The 23147-nt window shown below is 39.7% G+C and overlaps 1 pseudogene; it reads left to right on the plus strand.

Moving 5' to 3' along the window:
* Nucleotides 1–5164: 5164 nt before the first annotated feature.
* Nucleotides 5165–23147, plus strand: part of LOC137254369 (uncharacterized) — a 66258-nt pseudogene continuing 48275 nt past the window's right edge.

The raw sequence follows: 23147 nt of genomic DNA on the forward strand, positions 1-23147 counted from the left end.
ATCTTCTTCCAATCTGCGAGATAGAGATTATGGGGCATTCAATTGCGGGAGCCAGCTGTCGCCCCTTGCGGCTGAATCGATTTAGTTTAACGATTGAGTGGTCTTGGATATTTGCTCATCACCTTCTGCTCTGCGTTTACGACCACCCACATTGTTGGAGCTATTGGGACCGCTGCTGCAATGTCGTGCAATATGACCTGGGTTGCCGCACTTGAAACATTTAATAACTCCTGCATTTTTCTGTTGTGATCCCTTCAGTGCTTCCAAAATAGTGTCTACCCAATCTGGTCTTTCCACTTCTACACGATGAGCTTTGTATGCTGGTTTACTCAATAGTGAGGCCGTTTCCTGAGTCAATGCATGTGATACCGTTTCAGAAAATGTCAGCTTTGGGTTTGCGTATGTAGCTCGCTTCGTTTCCACGTCCCGTATGCCATTTATGAAACTCTGGATTTTTACCCTTTCAGTGTATTCCACGGGTGCGTCCGCATTTGCAAGATGAGCCAATCTTTCAATATCTGAAGCAAACTCCTGCAATGTTTCATTTGCTTTTTGGTAGCGGTTTTGCAACTCAATTTGGAATATCTGTTTCCTATGCTCGCTTCCGTAACGTCTCTCTAAAGCGCTCATCAATGTTTCGTAGTGGTTCCGCTCGTACTCTGGGATGGTCTGTAAGATTTCCGCGGCAGGCCCTTTCAGTGCCACGAACAGAGCTGCAACTTTATCTTCAGCATTCCATTGGTTCACTGCTGCGGTCTTCTCAAACTGTAGCTTAAAGACCTGAAAAGGAACAGAACCGTCAAAGGATGGTGTCTTTACCTTTGGATTACTCGCTGAAACAGCTGGGTGGTTTAGTTGTAACTGCTCCATACGACCTTTTAACGCTTCTATTTCGTCATCAATTTTGTCCTCGAGTTGTAAAATTTTTGCATCCTGCTCTTCCAGTTTCACAAAGAGCTGCGCTGATACCTGTTCCGAAATTTGTGCCGACATTTCAGATATACGTGCCTCTTGCGCTTCCAGTTGAGATGCCAAATATGTCTTCTGTTCTTCCAATTGTGTCTCCATCTTTGATGTAATCTGTGTCGACATTTCTGCCATACGCGTTTCTTGTGCTTCAATCTTCGATGTAATCTGTGTCGACATTTCTGACATACGCGTTTCTTGTGCTTCAATCTTCGATGTAATCTGTGTCGACATTTCTGACATACGCGTTTCTTGTGCTTCAATCTTGGATGTTATGCGTGTCTCCTGCGATTCTAGTTGTGATGACATTGTCGATGTTTGAGCAGATATTGCAGCCAAAATCATGTTCAAGTCTGTGCTCGTAACTGTCTGCGATGTTTCGTTTTTCTCTTCAACTTTTGTTACTTCCTCGCCATCAAGATGAAAGTCATACTTTTCCACATCAATTCCTTCCGCTTCCATTGCCTCTCGTAGCCGTGCCTGAAGTTCAAGTTTAACGCCGCTTGTATTCAATCCACGGCTCTCCAACTCCTTCTTTAGTTGCTGGATCTTCAATTCACTGAACTTTGCCATGTCGTTGTTGTCCTCTGGAATTTATTCAACAATTCCTCTTCTGACACCAATTGTAACGAAGTTGCTGCAAATTCCTCTTATTTGCCCTTTTGCTAGGTTCGTATCGCTAAACTGTTGAATAAATAACTCCAATATTGAATAATGGAAAAATGGCCTTTATTAAAATACTTCACAATAACACTCAAACTGTGCAACGAATAGCTTAATAACCAAACTGATAGCTTAAAGGAAACTGACTTTCAAAATAATAGTGCTATTGCTCGCTAGATATCGTCTTACTCGTAACTGCTTGACAATTCAAATCAAACTGAATTACTTCTTACTCGCCTGCATCGCTTTTATAGTTTACGCTGCATACTTCTAGGCTCTTCGATTTCCAGAAGTTACTAGTTGTTTCGGCTACAAAATCGTCAGCCACAACTACGTGCACAAATTATTGCTCTCTCTTGTGACAACTCAGATAAGGTATATGCATGTGTTTGTAGTTTACAGTCTCCCGCACACACATAAGCGTATAAGTAAATTCATCGGTGTGTGACATCTCATCTCTCGCTGCCTTGTATGTAAATGTTGCTCGTCGGAATGTGTACATATGTGTAGACGCAATTATTGATTCGTTTATGTAGATACATAATGATTGAATTATTGATGTGCATTCACGTCACTGCTTAGATCGGCTTAGAGCTGGCAGCACTCCTTAGTTTTGCTAATATTCGTAACAATATATATCCTCTTTGGTAATATTTAGATGCCCCAAACTAGTGCATTCCATACAGATAAAAGTCAAAACAATATTGGGAAAGTAAGCAGTGCCTCGCTCCTCTTCCTCCCTGCTTCCCCCTTTAGCATTTTTAGAAATTGCTATAACTTTAAATTACCAATAACATCTGGTATATGGTCTACAAATTTTTGGTATCTAGGTCACTTAGATTAAAGTCTGATCAATTGTGGGAAGGTGAACAGTGTCACAGCCGAAAAATTTCATTGTATCAGTACTATTTCGGGATCGTTTTCGGGACAATATTGAACCCGTTTTGAGGACTGTTTCGCCATCAATTTGGGCATTTTTTGTGACGGTTTCGGGATCGGTTTGGAACGTTTTTTTAGGTACAGTTTTGGAACAATTTCGGGATTGTTTCCTTGATTGATTCATTTCGAGACTTTCTGCGGATCAATATATAGGCAAAGAGAATGGATATACGCTCTTTGTTGTAATAAATATGTTATATAATCATTTGGTTATTGATGTGTAAACATCTTTGCTCACGGTATAGCGGAATCCTAAATGTAAGCGTAAGATGTAAGTGTAAGCGAATGCACAAGCCTAGTCTCTGTGAGAGGGGATACATGTATAGTCTTTATTATTTGTTCTTAAATTATTAACATTGTATTTTATACTTTAAATTTTAAATATTTTGTTATAAAATTAGTTTTGTAAGTGAAAATTTTGGATATATCAAAATGAAAATTTTTTATTAATAATATTTTATACTTCAAACCTAAAATAAATATTTTTAATATTTCGTTAACCACCAAAACATGTAGAATGAAAATGTAGCTACAGTGAGTAATATTGCTATTTGTACTGTATGGAGCACTAGAGAATTTGCCGTAGGCGTAATGTGTGGTATTGGCATGCTGTTTAGAGTAACAAAGAATGAGAGCGTAAGTATAGTAACTAGGCTGTAGCGTAATGTGCCATGTAGATTTGTTTTTGTAAAGTTCTTCTTCGTTGCGAATGAGAAGCTTTGTCAACTCGGGCTCAGTTGTACATATTTATGTATGTTTGTTTAATGGTGTGTTCAGTTTATACTTATCTTTAAGAATGGGACACAAATCAATATAGAGACAAAATGTCTCAATTGTGTTGTTAGTGTAGAAATGAGAAAACCTGAATTAAGCAAGAAAACAAATTCCAGCAGGATGGCCTAGTGGTTAAAGGCTACTGCAGTTTCACCATGTGATTCACGGTTCGAATCCCGGTGAAACCTTTGATAACATTACAAAATTGCCTGATGATGATTACGTTGTCGGTTTTCGAAATGGTTCATCGCAATATGCCAGTAAATGTTTCTTTCTTTTCAGTTTCTCTTAGAAAAAACATAATAATTGAAATTCAATTATTATAAGCCGGTGTTAAGCTCATGAATTCTTAAATATAAATCTAAAGTTTTTTTTTTGAAACTGAGTCGAGAACTGTGCGTGTGAATGTGCGAATTTTCACCGATCAGTTGTTAGTTGCGCTACTTGGTAAAATTTACAATGAATGTTAATTTAGTGATTTTTAACGCAGCCAATTTACTTGCCGTTTATTTAACAACCCAGCTGATCGTCGATAAACGAATATCGATACAAAATAGTTGCTGAATAACGAAATCGTTATAGTTATCGATTAGCAAATAAAGCGCTGGCAAAAAAATTCCACTACAGGTGTTGTTATCCCAACAGCTGATTGCTTCTTCTTGATAATTTTCTATACAACGCCTTGTACAATAATATGTCAGTTAATCGAAATTAATGAAAATTTTCTTTTGACTTGGCCCAAGCCGAATATATACCAGGTGGTGGCAAAGCGAATTCAATCAATTCGCAGTGCAGAAGAATGTCAAATCAAAAGAAAATGTTCATTGATTCCGATTAACTGACATATTGTAGTACAAGGCGTTGTATGGAAAATTATCAAGAAGAAGCAATCAGATTTAGGAATAACAACACCTGTAACTGAACTCACATCGAATCTACACAAGTCAAGGCGAATCCATACCAGGTGGTGGCAAAGCGAATTCAACCAGTTCGCCGTGCAGAAGAATGTCAAGTTAAAGGAAAATTTTCATTGTTTCCGATTAACTGACATATTGCTGTACAAGGCGTTGTATGGAAAATAATCAAGGAGAAGCAATCAGCTGTTGGGATAACAACACCTGGTACTGAATTCGGCTTGATACACGTTGATGAAAAAGCGAATTCAACCCAATTCTCCGTACGAATTCAAGGCGAATTCAGTACCAGGTTGTGTTTTCCTAACAGCTGATTGCTTCTTCTTGATTATTTTCCATACAAAGCCTTGTACAACAATAGCTGTGTTTTCTTTTTTACTTCTGTATACGTTTACGCTTAAACTTTATATGGACTGCTAAGCGACAAACTTTAAATACACCTCTGAAATTGCTGCGCATAAAATTTGTCCTACTAAATTTCAATACGCATTATACTCAGATGTAACTGAAATATGTGTCTTTGTTTCACCCTCTACACTAATTCTATGTATTCTATGTGTGTCCACAATTCATCGCAACTGATTCAGCTATAAGTTATACCCTATGGCCATCAGAGGGTTGTGTCTCCGCTTTTCGGTACACCCTGTGCTGTAGCTGTAATTATTTAACCACTGCCGCTAAACGGCTCTCCTAAGCATTATCTAAGCGAGGATAGGCGTTTTTTTTTAAGCGCAAACGTAAACGTATACGCGTGTGAAAAAAAAGACGGCTAATATGTCAGTTAATCGAAATCAATCAAAATTTTCTTTTTAGTTGACATTCTTCTGCACGGCGAATTGGTTGAATTCGCTTTGCCTGTATGTTTACGCATCGAATTTCACGATTATTTGGTACTCCCGCCTTTTTTTCATTTGAATACCCTATTTCTCCAAAAAATTTTAAAACCAAGGAAAAAAGTAGCCATCGAAATTTAAATCAACTGAAAATACGATTGACAAAAGCTTGAGATAAAAAGCACTCAAATTTTAAACTTGTCAAAAGCACAAAATATATACACAAAACGTCTCAAAAGCCAATGCAGTCATAGTAAATAAAGCTTCAATTAATAAAAATTCCAACGCACAATTAAAAGAGTGAAATTTGCATTGAGCAAGAGAGTGCGCGAAAAATTTCGTTTTCACCACTGATCACCACAGTGGTTGTCACTATCAGTGATTTCATCATCGCAAATCGTCGCTGTAATACAAACTCAAATTTTGCCGGTTGTGGATTACGAGGTTCAGAAGTAAAATGTTTTCTATTGCATGAAATATTTCCACTAAAAGAATAATTAGCATTTGATATTTTTGTATAGCCAAATATATTTAATTTAACACGGCAAACATGTTTCTCTCAAAATCCGTGAGAATAACTCCATCAATAGTTGGTGCAGCCGCAGCCCGATTTAGTGGACAAAGTGCTGTGACAAATCTGGAACAGTCTAAAAGTTTGAACTTAACAAGTATACTATGCATTAATGGATGGACGGGTAAGTTATGTATGTAAATGTGTTCTATTGTATGTAATCAACTATTTTTTACGTAGTCGTATTGTCTCTTGAGAGTATTCATAGACTAGTCCTCGCGGGATGTTTGCGTATGTATGTGGTTGAGTATGAAATCGCAGCCATATTTACAATTGTTGGTTGGTTATTGTGCTCCTGTCTGGAGCACTGTTGCACAAATACGAGGGCGCTGGCTATCTAAGAGCATTCGAAATTATTAATTTTTCATAATACTGGTCCTTGATGCAACCATCATCAAAATCTTTTTTGGACTCACTGAGAGAGATCCAATGGGATATGCAAAGATGAATACTAATGTCAGGATAAAGGATTCGAAGGCGTAAACCAAAAGTTTTTCAAATGTTCAAACGTTATCCACGAAAATGCGGCGGAAGCAGAAAGAGGCACTGTGCAAAAATACCTTGGCTAATGGACCAGCTTGTCGGCCGCCGTGATGTGATGGTAACGTGCTCCGCCTACCACACTGAAGATCCTGGGTTCACGCCCTGGGCAAAGCAACATCAAAATTTTAGAAACATGGTTTTTCAATTAGAAGAACATGTTTCCGAGCGGAGTCGCCACTCGTCAGTATTTGGCAAGAACTCTGAGTGTATTTCTGCCACGAAAAGCTCTCAGTGAAAACTCATCTGCTTGCAGATGCCGTTCGCAATCGGCATAAAACAAGTAGGTCCCGTTGTTGTTGTAGCAATGCTCGCCCCACCTAATAGCCGCGACCGATCACAAATTGTCATCAATATCCTCTAACGGGAGTCCAAGGAAACTTGCCGTTTCAACAGGGGTGGACCATAAGGAAAGCGGTGTTAGAGGCGTTGGTTCCACATTACAATTGAAGAGATGGTTGGTGTCATGTGGGGACACATTGCAAGCGGGGCATACATTTTGTATGTCGGGGTTGATTCTGGATAGGTAAGAGTTTCACCTGTTACAGTATCCAGAACGAAGTTGAGCAAGAGTGACACGCGTTTCCCTGGGGAGTATGCGTTAAGTACTGGATTCACCGGGCAATTCCCGGCATAAAGGTCCGACCCCTGTTTATGGAGTTCACCAAGGACCTGCTTGTGTTTTTTCACTTCATACGGCTGGGTTCTCAGGCGCCGTATTTCCTCAAAATGCTTACGGAGATGACTCCTTAAGCCCCTTGGCGGTGCTGGTTCATCAAACATATGTCTGTTGGGATGCCCAGGTTTCTGGGTATTCAACAGGAACTGTTTCGTCAGCATCTCATTTCTCTCCCTGATGGGGAGTATTCTCGCCTCATTACGCAGATGGTGTTCTGGGGACAAAAGAAGACAGCCCGTGGCGATTCTGAGAGCAGTATTTTGGCAGGCCTGTAGTTTCTTCCAGTGGGTGATTTTTAGGCTAGGCGACCATATGGGTGACGCGTAGCACGTAATCGGCTGGCTAATTGCTTTGTATGTAGTCATGAGCGTTTCTTTATCTTTTCCCCAAGTACTGCCAGCGAGGGATTTGAGGATTTTGTTACGGCTCTGAATTCTCGGAACAATTGCGGCTGCGTGCTCACCAAAATGTAGATCCTGATCAAACGTCACACCCAAGATTTTGGGGTGTAGGACAGTCGATAGCGTAGTGCCATCGCGTGGATGTTCAAAATGGTCGACATTTGGGACGTCCATGTTGTAAATAAGGTCGCGGAAGATTTAGTCGGTGATAGTGCCAGGTTTCGCGAGGCGAAAAAACTGGAGAGATCACGGAGGTAGCCGTTTATTTTATTGCATAGCGCAGTAGGTCCCGTCCTGCCAATTTGTAGGAAAAATTAAAAAGAGCACGACTCAGATTGGAAGAGAAGCGCGTCCTAAAATCTCTTCGGAGGTTATCGCGTCTTACATTTATTTATTAATGGGCCAGCCAGGAATTATTTTTTAAAATCGATGTACTTGGATACCTCACTAGAATATTTCAGCCTTACTTTCGGTGCGAGCAATAAGCTGCAAAAATATTATAAAGTAAAATTTTACAGGAGGTGAAGACGACTGCTGAATCATGTCCGAAAAAAGGTGGGAGGGTATCAAAAGACGCTTTTAACATTGGTATCGAAAATCTGAAAGCGGAAATTCAAAAATTTGGTTTCTGTCAAAAGATAATAACATTAAAATAAACCAAAAAGGGAGGTTTGGGCACAACACTATTTTGCATAGGCTCCGATTTCTCACGAAAGTTTTGGCTGTATTATCTGGCCCTTGAAACCTTTTAGTTCAGGTTCATTTCCTAGAAACGAGTTGACAGCGTGAATGTGTTACCTATTCTGCCACCCTTGGCAAAAAGGCTGTTAAGTGCAAAACGTAGTACATATTTGGAGAAAATTTAATTATAACTGTTTAGGAGGTTAACGAACCGGCAAGTCGATGCACGTCTAGTTGAGTTCTGCCAAAACTGCTTACTCGCAAAAATATTAGTATGGAGCTGGGTGGAACTACGCTTCTTAGACTAGTAAAGAGAGGCACCCTGCAAGGAGGTTGTTCTATCTCCGCTTCATTCGGTGGTCACTATTAACAGACTACTACAACTGATGGGGGTGGACGGCCTTAAGGTGATTGCCTGGGGTGGCAGTTTAGCACACCGGGTTAAGAAAGCAACAACTATGTTGCTCTTCTGTAAAAGAGCAGTTGTTGTCTCGTCGGTTTTTTCTACCAAAGTAGTACGTTGGATCCATATAGCCATTGTATGCCCAATTATACTGCATGGTAGTTCTGGTTTGCTGCCGGTGCTACAAAGAGGCCACGAACCTTTAACGCTAACAGAATCCCGAAGAGATTGAAGTTCTACATAAGCTCGAGATGACAGTTATCTCCCTTCCCAAAGTGGCACTCAGCACTATTCTGAACCTACCACAACTGGATTTGGAAGCGAAGGAAATAACCTAATTCGTGGCCCTGCGAATTCGAGAATTTGAGAGTTGGAAGAATGGAGGAAGTGGTCATGCTACTATCTTGAGCATGAAAGCCCCAGTTTCAATACCAGTACATACTGACTATTGCTAACAATTGTACAGTGAGTATTCCCACACGACAAGAATGCTACAACAACAAGAATGGTCAAATAGACAACATGCTATTCAGGGTGCCTTCAACATATCTGCGGCTTCCCGGCATGACCAAAAAGTCACTTTTTTTCTCCAAATTAAGTTAGCGCGCGATTGGATATTTGTAAATCTTAGTTTTTCCAGAAAATATTAATTTACACTGTAATATCCAACACTCAGTTCATAATATTGACATTTCTGACTAAACAACCGCGCGATCAAGTTTTTGCCAGGAATTGCCCGGTGAATCCAGTACTCAAAGAACAGTACTCAAAACTTGCGGAAGAGGAACGCATTCTCCCTAGGGAAACGGGAGTCACTTTAGCTCAACTTCGATCTGGATACTGTAACAGGTTAAACTCTTACCTATCCAGAATCAACCCCGACATACCAAATGTATGCCCCGCCTGCAATGTGTCCCCACATGACACCAACCATCTTCTCTTTAATTGTAATGGTTCCACGCCTCTAACACCTCTCTCATTATGCTCCACCCCTGTTGAAACATCAAGTTTCCTTTGACTCCCGTTAGAGGATATTGATGACAATTGTGATCGGTCACACCTATTGGATGGGGCGAAGCACTGCTACAACAACAACAACATCACGTTTACTTTAAAAGCTTTAAGGCTGCTTTTCTCGATTATGCCGAGAAGCCAGATATGTACATATATTTACTGGTGGTTTTAAGCTTGACGGGAAGGTGAGGGTGGTCTCTTTTCACCGGACCTGAGACTAGAGATCGCATTTCGCCTTCCCGGTCATTCTAGCGCATATCAATCAGAAATGTTAGCAATACGCGGTGCTGTATATCATTAGGCACCTGTGCTTAAAGGCGGGAAAAGGGTGATCAATTTCTCGGACTGCCAGACCACACTAAAGGACATGGACTCATTTGTCGACAACACAGAGTCTATCACTGATGCCGCAGATCTCTCAACGAGACGGTCCATCCTTTTTTGTACCTGGATGGGTACAACCGCCCACATCCTTACAGAAAATGATTCGGTAGATAAATCTATGGCCTCTTGACCTTCCTATGAAAAGGAAGAACTAACACTTTTCATGGTTCGATTTGACTGAAGTTTGCATTTTAGGTAGCTCTTTGCCTAAATTAATGTTTCCGAACAATTTTTTCCCGGATTGGGCCAGGGACCGATCTATTCCAACAAATTATTATCTATTCGAATAAATTATTATTAATTAAGGTTTGATTTGCCTGAAATTTGGTATGGAGGTAGCCTATTGCCTACATTAGTTAGGTTCGGTTAGGTTAGGTTGAACTGGCCGGTTCATGAGGACCTCACATAGACTGAACGAGTCCGTAGTGCTACCAGAAGTTTATTTCAACGACCAAACCGAAAAACCCTGACAAAAACCAGGACCTATGTTGTAATCCAACTCCGTCCTCTTGGCAAATACCAGAAGCTTTCTAGGACCTATGTCATTTGCTGCTTCTAGATCCGACAGCTGTATCACTCCTAATAGCTGGATTCTTAGCCTGGCAAGCGCAGGGCACGAGCACAAAACGTGCACGATCGTTTCCTCCTGCAACCCGCACTTTCTACATCTGCTATCACTGACCAAGCCTAATTTAAAGGCATGTGACGCCAGAAGGCAGTGTCCAGCAGAATACCCGTCATGAGTCTACAGTCCTCTCTTTTTAATGATAGAAGCAACTTTATTAGTCTAAGGTTGTAAGACCTATACATAATCTTCGACACTTTACAGCTCCGCGCTTGAACCCACGCCTTCCCCGCTTGGTCGATAATGTGCACCTCTCGCCTTCTCTTAATATCGCCCAATCTAATTTAGACGTTATGGAGCAATTTTCAAGGGATGCGCTATTTTTAGCTAGTTCATTTGCTTTTTCGTCCCCGTCTATTCATGTAATTAGCGAAAGCAAAAATTTATAGATGATCGATATGGCGGAAAAACAAAAACTAATTAATTGGCTAGGGTAAAGCGGTATCTATGATAACAATAACAAATACATTGATTTCCATAAGTTTGGTTGGATTAGTACCGTTATGGATCGGTAAAGTTCGCCTTATTTCGTAATATTATTTTTTTTTTCATGTTCTATTCATTAACGAAGGAACTTTAAAGCTATGATTAAAGTTTGATCTCACAACCTAAGGCATTTGCATGCGTCACACTTTAATGCATACAACCAAAATTTTTTTAAATCGCAATTATAAACATTTATTTTTATATTTATATTTTATATTTATTTAAAAAATTTTGAACATCTGCATTATTTATATCTGTATATAAAGCTGGAAAATCGGGGGTATAATAACGTTGCCTAGCTGATACCAAAGCACAAAGTCGTCCATCCACAATGGCCGGTCCACCAGAATCTCCTTGACACGTATAAGCTACTGGACTTTTAGCACAAATCAATGATGCTCCAAAAACCACCCCTATGCTCTTATAACGTTCCACACATTCGACCATTGACGTAACTTTAAAGACAGCAGATTGGAGTATAGGCGAAGGTATATATGATACGGACGCCATGTCTGAACCTGTTTTCGAACCCCATGCACTAACTTGCATTTCTTTGTCCGTGTTTAATGCAGTACAACAAAGTGGTATTACTTTTATGTTATCACTCTTTTCGAAGGATTGAGTCAGTATAATCAAAGCTATATCCAGATGACATGTTTTTTCATCAAAATCCTCTGGAATATGTACCCGCTGTGCCTCGCGAAATTGTCCATATTGGCGTACATAACGTAAATCGGTTACACCAGCTCCAACAAAGATCCTACTTCTTATTATCTTCTTCAGGCAATGCGCAATTGAAAGCACCCTCCGCATACTGATTAATGCACCAGTGCATTTATATGACATGGTATCATTTATTGATACCACATGTTTGTTATCCTCCATATTCGCATCCCTGCTACCCACAAAGCGATATTGGCAATTCGTATTATTCAGAAGAAAGCTAAAGACGACAAACACGATTGAGAAAAAATTGCGTAAATACATTTTAATTTAGACTTTTCGTCGATTATTGAGTTTAAAATGAAGCAAGTTAAATTTTCTGGGCGCTATTTATACAAAATTTTGTTTTGTGCATAAAAAACAAACAAAAGCTTTTTCCTCTAGTTCTCAGAAATAAGAATTGAAATAAATGCTAATTATGTTATTCACTCGGCCCATTATAGCTTTAGGAAGTTTTTGGGCAAACTTCCTCATAAACCGGGTCGGAGTAACCCTCAACGGGGCCCCAGGCAACCATCAATTGGGGGCCCTTTTTTCGCGGCCGTTTCTTTCTTTTTTCGATTAAAAAATACAAACTTATATCTTTGATACAAATTTTATTGTCACAATGTAATAATATCAATAAAATTACTATCTACATTTTAAAAATGTCGTTTTCTACATTTGTTTTCGGCAAATTAATCAATTATATCATCAATATCGATTTTGTTCAATTAATCTGACTCAATGCAAAGTATATCTAACAACTCGAGTCGCTCTTGTAGCGTTGTAGCTCTTCTCAGCAGCTTTGATTCTTTTTAATTGCGAGAAGGATCGTTCGGCAGAACAATTTGTGCTCCGAAGAGCTATTTCTGTGTTAGGAAATAAATCGGCTAATTGATCTCCCATTAGAATCTTATACAAATGACTATGAGTTTTTTGTGCATCAGTGTATCTGGAGTTCACGTATCTTTGAAATTGTTTCATTTTAATGAAAAATTCTTCCAAATCTCTAGAATGAAAACGAACTAAGTTATTTATAGCATCGTGGAGGTCTCCATCGCTTAGAGAAAAGTTGATTAGAAATGCAAATCTTTCTGAAACTTCCATATACACTTTCGCACGTCGTTTGATTTCACTGTGAAGATTGTCGTTGATTTCGAGGAAGTGTTTTGACCTAAAATCATCGCGAGGCGAAAATTCTACTTCTGGACTTCTGGAGCATTTCCGTCATTAGGTTGGTTTTTTCTACGAGTACGTTTTACGATTTCTGTATAACCTACACCAGGTAATAATTGTTTTTTTTTTTTCCTCGAAATCATTGAACATTTCACGGAATGAAACTAAACTCTCTTCTAACGATCCGTAAAAAAAAACCACACCTTTGCAAATCTGCTTTCTCACTTTCCAATGACTGAGGTACTCGCTGAACGCATAGCAGTCAAAATAGAGTTCCATAAAATCGACATGAAACTAAATTCGAATTCGCGATACATGTCGCCTCATAACGAGTATCAGTATTTTGCGATTCATCATCAGCAATGATTTCTAGAGCCTCTAATATGATATCAAATGAATCGTAAACTACATTCGTCGCATTCGAATGTGCTTCCCAGCGTGTAGTTGAAAATGTCTTCAAAGTTTTCTCTATATTTTATTTTTTAATACGCCCCAATGATAGGTGGAAACCGAAAAAAATTATGCATAGTGCATAATGGCGAAAAAATCTACTGCACAAAAACAGCACTTCACAGCATGCTCTCCAACCAAATTAAGGGAATGCGCGGAACAGGAACATAGATCGCATTCTCATTAAAACTCAATATTCTTGCTTGCACACCTTTATACTTCCCGGACATGTTTAATCCGTTGTCATATTTTTGTCGTCTACAATTTTGAATATCTAAACCACAGTCTTCAGTAAGAAACTTTAAAGTTTGATTCGCTACACTTTCACCAGTATGACCTTCAACTGAAGAAAAGTTGTAAACCTTTTTTTTATCATTCAATATACTCTCCTTTCACTTCGATACACTACTTTGCTCATACAATTTGCCAACTGAGTCGGAAATGTCATTGTTGAGAACCTTGTCTAGTTTGTCGGTCGTCGCCTTTTGAATGCGTTCAACTGAGTTGTATTTAGTCTAGAATTTTATGTTTGTAAGAAAATTTTAGAAGTCTTTTTCATTTTTCGGGGCCTCCTAAATCGAGGTCCCCAGGCAACTGCCTATTTTGCCTACTTCTTAATCCGGCCCTGCTCATAAAATTTCAGGTATAATAAAAATTTAACAAACAGCTTTTGCTCTGTCTAAAGAAAATTTTTTATAATTGTTTATTTGCACAAGTGAATGGATTTCTTAATTTTAGAACGATTATGTGATATGTGTACAATGACTGTATTTTTAATGAATAATTTTTTTTTAATGAATAATTATTAATTTAATAAGAATTATTAATTTAATAATAATTGTTAATTTAAAAATTAGTTTTATCTTTTTCCAAAACCATAGTTGGGGGCAGTGCACTAAATTTTGAGCAACAACACTGCTCGAAGCTACATAAATGAGTTGACATAATCAAGATCTAGTATCAAGTGTTAATGGGACATTAATTTAATCCAATTTAAACGTCTGTCAGGGGCGCACCCAGAAATAAATTATGAGGAGGCGGCGGGGGGGGGCGGGTTACCCTAACCAGTTTTTTTTACTCAGTTGAGCAGAGCTCACAGAGAATATTAACTTTGATTGGATAACGGTTGGTTGTACAGGTATAAAGGAATCGAGATAGATATAGACTTCCATATATCAAAATCATCAGTATCGAAAAAAAATTCGATTGAGCCATGTCCGTACGTCCGTCCGTCTGTCCGCTAACACGATAACTGGAGTAAATTTTGAGGTATCGTGATGAAATTTGGTATGTAGGTTCCTGGGCACTCATCTCAGATCGCTATTTAAAATGAACGATATCGGACTATAACCACGCCCACTTTTTCGATATCAAAAATTTCGAAAAATCGAAAAAGTGCGATAATTCATTACCAAATCCGGATTAAGCGATGAAACTTGGTAGGTGAGTTGAACTTATGACGCAAAATAGAAAACTAGTAAAATTTTGGACAATGGGCGTGGCACCGCCCACTTTTAAAAGAAGGTAATTTAGAAGCTTTGCAAGCTGTAATTTGGCAGTCGTTGAAGATATCATGATGAAATTTGGCGGGAACGTTATTCTTATTACTATATGTATGTTTAATAAAAATTAACAAAATCGGAGAACGACCACGCCCACTTTTTAAAAAAAAAATTTTTTTAAGTCAAATTTTAAAAGAAAAGTTAATATCTTTACAGTATATAAGTAAATTATGTCAACATTCAACTCCAGTAATGATATGGTGAAACAAAATACAAAAATAAAAGAAAATTTCAAAATGGGCTTGGCTCCGCCCTTTTTCATTTAATTTGTTTAGGATACTTTTAATGCCATAAGTCGAACAAAAATTTACCAATCCTTGTGAAATTTGGTAGAGGCTTAGATTCTAGGACGATAACTGTTTTCTGTGAAAAAAGGCGAAATCGGTTGAAGCCACGCCCAGTTTTTATACACAGTCGACCGCCTGTCCTTCCGCTCGGCCGTTAACACGATAACTTGAGCAAAAATCGATATATCTTTACTAAACTCAGTTCACGTACTTATCTGAACTCACTTTGTATTGGTGTAAAAAATGGCCGAATTCCAACTATGACCACGCCCACTTTTTCGATATCGAAAATTACGAAAAATGAAAAAATGCCATAATTATATACCAAATACGAAAAAACGGATGAAACATGGTAGTTGTATTGGTCTATTGACGCAAAATATAACTTTAGAAAAAAACTTGGTAAAATGGGTGTGACACCTACCATATTAAGTAGAAGAAAATGAAAAAGTTTTGCAGGGCGAAATCAAAAGCCCTTGGAATTTTGGAAGGAATACTGTTCGTGGTATTACATATATAAATAAATTAGCGGTACCCGACAGATGATGTTCCGGGTCACCCTGGTCCACATTTTGGTCGATATCTGGAAAACGCCTTCACATATACAACTACCACCACTCCCTTTTAAACCCCTCATTAATACCTTTAATTTAATACCCATATCGTACAAACACATTCTAGTGTCACCCCTGGTCCACGTTTATGGCGATATCTCGAAAAGTCGTCCACATATAGAACTAAGGCCCACTCCCTTTTAAAATACTCATTAACACCTTTCATTTGATACCCATATCGTACAAACAAATTCTAGAGTCACCCCTGGTCCACCTTTATGACGATATCTCGAAAAGGCGTCCACCTATAGAACTAAGGCCCACTCCCTTTTAAAATACTCATTAACACCTTTCATTTGATACCCATATCGTACAAAAAAATTCTAGAGTCACCCCTGGCCCACCTTTATGGCGATATCTCGAAAAGGCGTCCACCTATAGAACTAAGGCCCACTCCCTTTTAAAATACTCATTAGCACCTTTCATTTGATACCCATATCGTACAAACAAATTCTAGAGTCACCCCTGGTCCACGTTTATGGCGATATCTTGAAAAGGCGTCCACATATAGAACTAAGGCCCACTCCCTTTTAAAATACTCATTAACACCTTTCATTTGGTACCCATATCGTACAAACACATTCTAGAGTCATCTCTGGTCCACGTTTATGGCGATATCTCGAAAAGGCGTCCACATACAGAACTAAGGCCCACTCCCTTTTAAAATACTCATTAACACGTTTCATTTGATACCCATATCGTACAAAAAAATTCTAGAGTCACCCCTGCCCCACCTTTATGGCGATATCTCGAAAAGGCGTCCACCTATAGAACAAAGGCCCACTCCCTTTTAAAATATTCATTAACACCTTTCATTTGATACCCATATCGTACAAAAAAAATTCTAGAGTCACCCCTGGTCCACCTTTAAGGCGATATCTCGAAAAGGCGTCCACATATAGAACTAAGGCCCACTCCCTTTTAAAATACCCATATCGTACAAACGCATTCTAGAGTACCCCTGGTCCACGTTTATGGCGATATCCCAAAAAGGCGTCCACCCATAGAACTAAGGCCCATTCCCTTTTAAAATACTTATTAACACCTTTCGTTTGATACCCATATAGTACAAACAAATTCTAGAGTCACCCCTGGGTCACCTTTATGGCGATATCTCGAAAAGGCGTCCACCTATAGAACTAAGGCCCACTCCCTTTTAAAATACTCATTAACACCTTTCATTTGATACCCATATCGTACAAAAAAATTCTAGAGTCACCCCTAGCCCACATTTGTGGCGATATCTCGAAAAGGCGTCCACTTATAGAACTAAGGCCCACTCCCTTTTAAAATACTCATTAACACCTTTCATTTGATACCCATATCGTACAAACACATTCTAGAGTCACCCCTGGTCCACGTTTATGGCGATATCTCGAAAAGGCGTCCACATATAGAACTAAGGCCCACTCCCTTTTAAAATACTCATTAACACCTTTCATTTGATACCCATATCGTACAAAAAAATTCTAGAGTCACCCCTGGTCCACCTTTATGGCGATATCTCGAAAAGGCGTTTAGGAGATGTTCCCTTAATCCCCGTGGAGGCGGGGCTACATTAAGCAGTTGTTTGCTAGGATGTCCTAGTTTGTGACAATTAAGCAAGAACTGTTTGTTCAGCATTACATTGTGCTCTTTAATATTGAGCTCTATGGTAGATGGTGTTCGGGAGTCATAAGGAGACATCCGGTGGAAGTTCTGATTGCAGCATTTTGGCAGGCGTGTAGCCTTTTCCAGTGTGTATATTTTTAAGACCAAGCGACCAGACTGGTGATGTGTAGCTCATGAGCGGCCGGGCAATTGCTTTGTACGTGGTTAGCAACGTTTCTTTATATTTTCTCCATGTGCTGCCGGCAAGCGACTTGGGGATTTTGTTGCGACTTTGTACTTTAGAAACGATCTCGGTGGCATGTGCCTTGAAGGTTAGAGTATTATCGAACGTTATCCCTAAGATCTTTGGGTGACTGACAGTCGGTAATATGACACCATCGACGCATACGTCCAATATTTGCGACATCTGTTCCTTCCACGCCGTAAACAGGATGGCCCTGGATTTTGCAGGTGATAATGCGAAGTTGCGCGAGGTGAAGAAACCGAAAGATCGGGGAGATAGCCGTTAATTTTAGAAACTAATTCATCAATTGCTGGGTCAGGTCCTGTAGCCATAATCGTGCTATCGTCAGCATAGGAAATGATTGTGACTCCTTCTGGTGGGGAAGGGATATGTAAAAATTAAACAGAATCGGATAGGATACCACCCTGTGGAACTCCCTGTTTAATTTTTCTAGGTTTAGAAATTTCGTTCCTAAATTGAACAGACGCCTGCCGACCACTCAGATAATTAGCGGTCCATCCTTTTAGACAAGCGGGAAGTTGTGAGCCTTCTATGTCTTGGAGTAGCGTGCTTTGGTTGACTGTGTCAAAAGCTTTTGACAGGTCAAGTGCCACGAGCCCCGTCCTATGATGGGGTTTTTGCTGATTTTACCCGTAATTTATCTGAGTATTAATGGCATTGAGCGCGGTGGTGGTGCTGTGCATTTTACGGATGTTGGTGCGTGGCCAGGCGAAGATTTGCCGTGAAATGAGGGAGCAAAACGGTTTCCAATGTCTTTGCTACTGGCGAAAGGAGTGATATCGGTCGATAAGACTCGCCTTCGTTGACAGGTTTGCCAGGCTTTAGTAGCGGGATTATCCTTGCCATTTTCCATTTTACGGGAATGACGAAGGATTCAAGTGACAGGTTGAAAACATGTGTTACTTAGGTATTTTATTTCCTCATCGCCAAGGTGTTCAAGCATTGGCATGGCTATTCCGCCGGGGCCTATCGACTTGGAGGGCCTGGCCTTACGGATGGCAGCTTCAACCTCTGTGGGGGTGATGGTAATGGGTGGAAGGTCGTGTTTATGTTTATATGCTCGTCTGTTAGCACGACGTCTGGCTTTGTCTACAGAAGAATTCATTATAAATTGTCAGCAAAAGCCGCTCGCGCAATTCTAAGAATCGGATAAAGTTTTATCACTGAAGGTTATCCCAGCGGGTTAGGGGATCAGAATATACCCGCGGTAGGTATGCCTGTCGTAAGAGGCGACTAAAATACCAGATTCAAGGGCTGTGTAGCGCAACCTTTCAGGTTGCCAGCGCAATATATAGCTTCTCCAAACCCAATTGTCAACCTCACCTATCCGCGGCGAATCCTGTTTCACTAACAGACGAGGCTCTGGCGACCCCAAGCTCCTCATGGAACTTGGGGGTAGGGAGGGAGGGAATGGCCTGAAGGTTTAATGTGGCCACATAAATCGTTCCCGAGATGGTCGGGCTAGCACCTTAATGATGCTATGGTACCGGAGCGTACCGGATTTGTATCCGGCAAAGGACCATCACATCGATAACACTCCCCAAAGCCTTCGGGGAGCAACCTTATCGCTACAACAACAACAACAACTGAAGGTTATAGATATTTTATCATTGTATTTGGTAGGATTAGACAAGGATTTGACGGTTGATCACAATTTACCAACACCCACAGAGAGGTTCAAGTCTTTAGATGCTGCTCCCATTTGGTACGTTTATGTTCATTTAATAGCCGCATGATATCCAAATTAAGACTCCTAATAAGGGTGTCTCTAGGGTGGAGGTGTCTCGTAAGATCACTCTCTTGCTAAATTTGCAGCTTCAGTTAGGAAATGCGGTATGATTTCAGGTATTCTACCGGCCGGGATGAAGCGTGCAGAAGCTGAAGCGATGACCTTGCGGGACGCACGTCCGTTCAACCGTCCTACCTAACCTCCTCTGATCCAACGACCGTTAGCCGCCGCTAAGCCCCCTCACCATCTTGCGACGTAAAGCTGCTGCCCGTCTAATATCTCCAGGCGTGTGTGCGTGTGTTCGTAACACATAAATATTGTGTATTTATTCAGTAGGGATTTGTGGGACCTTTACTCGACTCTGGATTGACTGAGCGTTACCCCAGCCTTAGACAAAACCCACCTCATAAACCGTTACAATTAAGTTGCAGAATTCTGAAGTGCATAAGGGGGCAGTCGTCACTCTGGGAGTCAGAGATGGATGAAGGCGCCTTGAAGGATATAGGCTTTGTCTAGTGTGCTGTCCGATTGCTGTTGGTGTACCTGGTGTCAGTGAGTTGGTACTAGCGTTTTGGCAGCAAGGTGCAACGAATGTGCGGGTCGGACGATTTCCGTTTGTAAGCCCAGAGCATCTATGAAAGTGGCATAGGCCCAGGTATTAACTGCATTGGACCGATGCCGTGATCGTAAACACTCTAAGCCGGCATACGGAACACACGGTGTGGGAGACAAGGAGTTGACGACTCTTTCTTACGCGAGTACGAGTGTCGGAAAGGGAGGGGAGGGACGGGGGTAAAAGCTGGTGCTCGGCATTGCTACTATCCATGCTACGTAGATTGTAGTAATAGTAGGTTTGTAGCGGCGCATTTGGTGGAAGCGCCGTTAGGCGCGAGCAACAGCATTTAAAACCATACTTATAAGGCAAGCGCACGAAGTGGACGAACTCGAGTGCGTCACTACAAACCTAAAACTAGTAGCCCCACAATTGAAAAAGATGATAAATTAGACCCTATAAAATTAAGCTGATTTGTTTTCAGATTTTATTTGCTGTTTATTAGTTTTTTTAATACTTTTTCCATAAAACCGGACAAAAAATTACACGAAGCAATGCGTGATAAAGTCGAGCGATAATGGCGCTTATGATACGCTTATGTACGCGTGCGCGCCTGCCATATATGTAATACTCCTATATTGCTACAAAAGGCTGGGTACATTCCCAAACATCAGAGTACCGATATATTGCTGTTTAAACGTTTATGTTTTTGTATTCAACAATCGAGTGTACCTACCTAAATTTAAATTTTTTCTTGTCACACTTATGCTGCTACAATCACAAACATTTTATTTGTTTTGATTTCGAATTCAAAACACATTGCGAGCATTTTCTATTAGTCATATAGGAGTATTACATATATGGCGCCAGCTCATGGTATAAATATTACAAGGTAAAACCGGTGAGAGCCGAAATGACGTTTAAAAAAATTTTACAATTCTCACTGCTCTCACATTTTAATTTTTTTATTTTGGTTTTGTTTTCATAACAGAAATATAACAACAAACTGTAATATATTTGGTAATTCTATACGACAGCATGACACTCTTAATACACGTCCAAAAATATCAAGAGGGGTACCAAAAAACGCGTTTTGGATCCAGGATCGCGAATCCGAAAGCGGAGGTAAACAATTTTGGGTCTGCCAAGAGATATTTGCGAAAGAAATTTTAAAAATTTCCTTGTGGTTGTTGTAATTTTGATGATTTTGTTGTACCCACAAAAAAAAAATTGTGAACATAAGTGTTTTGCGCGGATATAGTTTTGGTCTCCAAACCGGTGTTGGACCCACCCAAGGTCAAAGGCCGCCAATGCAGAAAGGTGTTCTGCGCAAAAATACTACAGATCCTACCCTCGATTTCGGAGCATTCCGGAGTCATTTTACGGGTTTTCGTTAATATCTTTTGAACGATCTAAATTTTTTATTTTCCGCCTTCGGATTATTATTGTCGAGGTCAATACAAGTCTTTTGACATCTCTCTCGGTATTTTTGGACGCGTATTACCAGTGTCATGCTGTCGTATAGAATTACCAAATATTTTTGAGTTCTAACATTAATATTATGATACTTTATCCAAAACCGATTTTTTTATTGGTGGAAATAACTCTTTTTTTTGGTAGGAAAGAAGTCTCAACGTTCAACCGCATTCCAGAACTTTCAATTCAAGAGTTGTATTGCGGTTTCCCGCAAAAATAAGCATCAGGCCACAATCCTCTTCTGAGGAATTTTCTTCAACAAATTGTTTAGAAATTTATCTGCGTCTGCGCGACGAGAAGAAAAAGCAGACTTACCGCCTAGGTGTACGGAAGAGATACATATCTACTAATAATAACAATTTGGTGTGATATGTATCTGAGGAGATTAAGGTCTAGCTTTCCATCCAATTCGAGGGCTACGTATCGTGTATTCGTTTTTCTACGAACTGGCTCACCTAAATACATGTTTTGTGCCGACCCAAAAATGTATCTGCTAAGGCGGACGAACTAATGCCGAGGCCAAGGTAATGCCGAGGGACAATCCATACCATTTATACAAATTTTCTTAAATATTTTTGATGGATAGGCCAACACACGAGCTCTACACCACGGCGGCAGACTTTGACCGTTCAGCCGGTAAATTCAGCCTCCACGAACTATCATACTCCAACTGGACGATGATGTTTACCTAAGCTGCGAAGAGCTACAGCGTTTTTGCTGGCGTGGGCAAGTTATGGGAAGATCTCCACTGGGTTCAGAGAAGCAGGTGGGGGAAGACTTTGATCTTTCTTGGTGCCCCCTGTTGCGTCAGTTATCGCGAAAGAGGGTTAGCTGGAGTGACTTGTTACGCAACGATCAGCATCTCCTAAACGGTTAAGCGCCAATTAAAAAATGTATCTTCCAACATCGAGGAAAAGGGCAAAAACAAACCAAAGAATACATCCAAAATCATTTTTTTTTCCGCAGTAGCGAAGACACTTGAGACCGCTGATCTCTTATAAAGTGAAGTTTCAGCATATTTAAGGGTTAAAGACGTACCAATCAAGTGAAGAAGGATGAATGAAAAATCCATAGGAGTGGACTCCAACATTCGCTTCTTAATTAGAAGAGGTCAAGAAGTAAGGTCTTTTCTTTTGTCCCTTTGCAAAAATAGGACGTGTTGAGGCATCCATTATATTGGTAACTAATTTTCATAACTTTTCGAAATATTTTTTCACTTATTTCATAGGCATTTTATTTTTTTGGGATTTAAAAAAGTGAAAAATGTCAAACCAACAATTTTTTTTTATTTACTTTGGTTTGACATTTCCACAAAGTTTAAGAGAGTGATTTTAAAATTTTTTTAAAAGTCAAAAAACCATTATGACCAAGAAGAGTAAATGGTTTTACCTGGTAATATTTATACAATGCAATCGAGTGTACCTACATAAATTAAAATTTTTTCTTGTCACACTTATGCTGCTACAATCACAAAAATTTTATTTGTTTTGATTTCGAATTCAAAACACATTGCGAATATTTTCTATTAGCCATATAGGAGTATTACATATATGGCGCCAGCTATCCAGCCAGTGTTGCCATTTTCGCTTTTTTCAAGCTTTTTTTAGCTTAAAAAGTTGCGATTTAGCTTTAAGCTTTTTTCACCTTTTTTTTTTTTAGAAATTTTTTAGCAACTTTTAGATTTTTTTCAAAATTTTAGATAAACCGTTTTTTTAAGAATATTGAATGAATTTGGGCTAGATTTAAAAAAAATTGAGGGGCTAAGGAACAGATAATGTTGGCATTATGGCAGGCAGGAATCGAGGCGTAGTAACTTTCTTAAGGCAACATCAACCTAATATCATTTTCGTTCCGTATGTTTGCCACT

Source organism: Eurosta solidaginis, chromosome 5 (genome assembly GCF_040869045.1).
Source record: "Eurosta solidaginis isolate ZX-2024a chromosome 5, ASM4086904v1, whole genome shotgun sequence".
In the NCBI taxonomy this organism is placed as follows: Eukaryota; Metazoa; Arthropoda; class Insecta; order Diptera; family Tephritidae; genus Eurosta; species Eurosta solidaginis.